At 45.8% G+C, this 2,270-nt stretch overlaps 1 long non-coding RNA gene across 1 annotated transcript in view; it reads right to left on the bottom strand.

The window, feature by feature from the left end:
- Positions 1-17: 17 nt before the first annotated feature.
- LOC113456753 overlaps positions 18-2,270 on the bottom strand; it is a 4,254-nt gene continuing 2,001 nt past the window's right edge. Inside the window, exon 3 of the long non-coding RNA XR_003377499.1 lies at positions 18-181. This is a non-coding gene — a long non-coding RNA (uncharacterized LOC113456753). The remainder of the gene's footprint in view (positions 182-2,270) is intronic.

Genomic DNA, 2,270 nt, shown 5'->3' with positions numbered 1-2,270 from the left:
GAAGGCGGTGGCGCCGGGAGAACCACCGGGCCTGGACTCGGAGAACTTGGCAAGGGCGCCCCCGTGGTCGCGCGCTCCCGGGCACCCCCCGCGTGCGCGGCTCCGCCGCCGCCTTGCTCTCCACTTTTGTCACTCGGCACTGGGCCGTGGAGGCGGCCATCTTGGTTCCCAGAAACCCTGTCTTGAAAAAAAAAATTGTATTTATTATACATACGTGAATGCAGGTGCATATTGCCACAGCACATGTATGTAGGTTACAGTGTGAAGGCCACAGCAGACCCCCTAGGAGTCAGTTCTCTCCTTCCACTATGGGACCCAGAGATCGAACGCAGGTCCGCAGGCTTGTGTAGCAGGAACCTTCCCTGCTGAGCCATCTCAGGGCCCAAGAGCGCATTAATGCACTACTTTATTGTGATGTCAACTGTATGAGTCCTAGGGAGAGAGCTTACCGACAGACAGTTTGCCTAGCATTCAAAAAGCTCTAGGCAGGTTTTCTGCCACAACCAAAAGACAAAACAAACAAAAAATAAGAGTAAGGTAGAAAATACAATGTAATCACAATACTTTGGAAAGTGAGGCAGGAGGATGACAACTTTGAGAACAGCCTGAGCTATGTAACAAGACCCTGTATCTGACTAAATTAATAACTAAATTAATAACTTACTACACCCATACATAACATGGGAAAATTCCTCAAGTACTGAACAAGATTCTGATCTGCAGAACCTTATGTTCATCATGGATGTATATAAACTGAGTTGATTCAAAACATCTTCTTGTAAGAATCCACCAGAAAGGTGGGAAACGCCACTGTAATACATGTGTAGTACGTAACGCATTATTCTGATCAGTGAATTACATGTTCTCTGCTGAGGGAAAACAGATTCCAAAACAGTCTGATGGTGCCACCTGTTTTCTGTCCATCTCCAGGAAGCTGCCCTAAGCAGAACACAAACCAGATCCTACCTCAAGTGACCCACTCTTCCACTAGGAGGGAAAATAAGCATATGACAAACCTAGACAAAGAGAAAACATAGGCTGAGCCGGGCGGTGGTGACACACACCTTTAATCCCAGCACTCGGGAAGCAGAGGCAGGTGGATTTCTGTGAGTTCAGGTCCAATCTGGTCTATGGAGCTAGTTCCTGGACAGGCTCCAAAGCTACACAGAGAAATCCTGTCTCCAGGATCAACATCAACAACAAAAAAACCACACAGAAAGAAAGGAAACAAAACATGTGCTTGTCAGTGCAGCAGTGCAGTGCAGTTCAGTATTGCATTGTGCTGATTTTTGAGGCATAGTCTCACTGCTCAGCACAGGTTGGGCTTAAATGCTAGCTCCTCCTGCCTCAGCCTTTGGATCATGGGCATAAGCACTCATACTTGGTTTCAGGCCTCAGACTCAGAATCAAGAGAAACACACTAGAGTTCTTGCTTTGTTATTTATTAGCTGTATGATATTGAATAAAGTGCTTGATTTCTTTTGTTGTTTTGTTTTTTGAGACAGGGTTTCTCTGTAGCTTTGGAGCCTGTCTTGGAACTCACTCTGTAGACCAGGCTGGCCTTGAACTCACAGAGAGTCTCCTGCCTCTGCCTCCCCAGTGCTGGGATTAAAGGTGTGCACCACCCCTGTCTGTCTTAAATCTTTAGTTTAATGAATAAAAATATATATACTAGGTGTGATTCTGTACACTTGTAATCCTAAGGTTTGGGAGGCTGAGGCAGAAAGATCCTAAGGTCAGGGTTAGCCTGAGCTATGTAATGAGGTCTAGGCCATCTTTTCTCTGTCTCTGTCTCTCTCTCTCTCTCTGAAAAAAGTTGGCTATAACCCAGGACTTGGGAGGGAGAAGCAGAAATATTAGGAGATTAGGAGTTCAAGGTCATCCCCAGCTACAAAGTGAGTTTGAGTCAGGGGCTATACAAGAACCTGCCTAAAAATAAACAAGCAAAACCCCTAGAACATATGCGCTGTCATTCATAATCTTGTTAGAATCCAGTTCTGTGTAGATGAGATTGTAAAATGCTGCAGATATCAAGTCAACAATAAAGTGTTATTCTGTAAATCACACCACAAAATTTGTGAGGCCCGAGTGGGGTTTTAAAGGTAGATTCTGAGTCAGGCAGTGGTGGCGCACGCCTTTAATCCCAGCTCTCAGGAGGCAGAGGCAGGCGGATCTCTGTGTCTAGCTCCAGGATAGGCTCCAAAACTACAGAGAAACCCTGTCTTGAAAAAACAAAAAACAGCCTTTAATCCCAGCACTCGGGAGGCAGA

This window comes from Microtus ochrogaster, chromosome 15 (genome assembly GCF_000317375.1).
Source record: "Microtus ochrogaster isolate Prairie Vole_2 chromosome 15, MicOch1.0, whole genome shotgun sequence".
Taxonomy (NCBI): domain Eukaryota; kingdom Metazoa; phylum Chordata; class Mammalia; order Rodentia; family Cricetidae; genus Microtus; species Microtus ochrogaster.
This window is presented reverse-complemented; position numbering and strand designations above follow the sequence as displayed.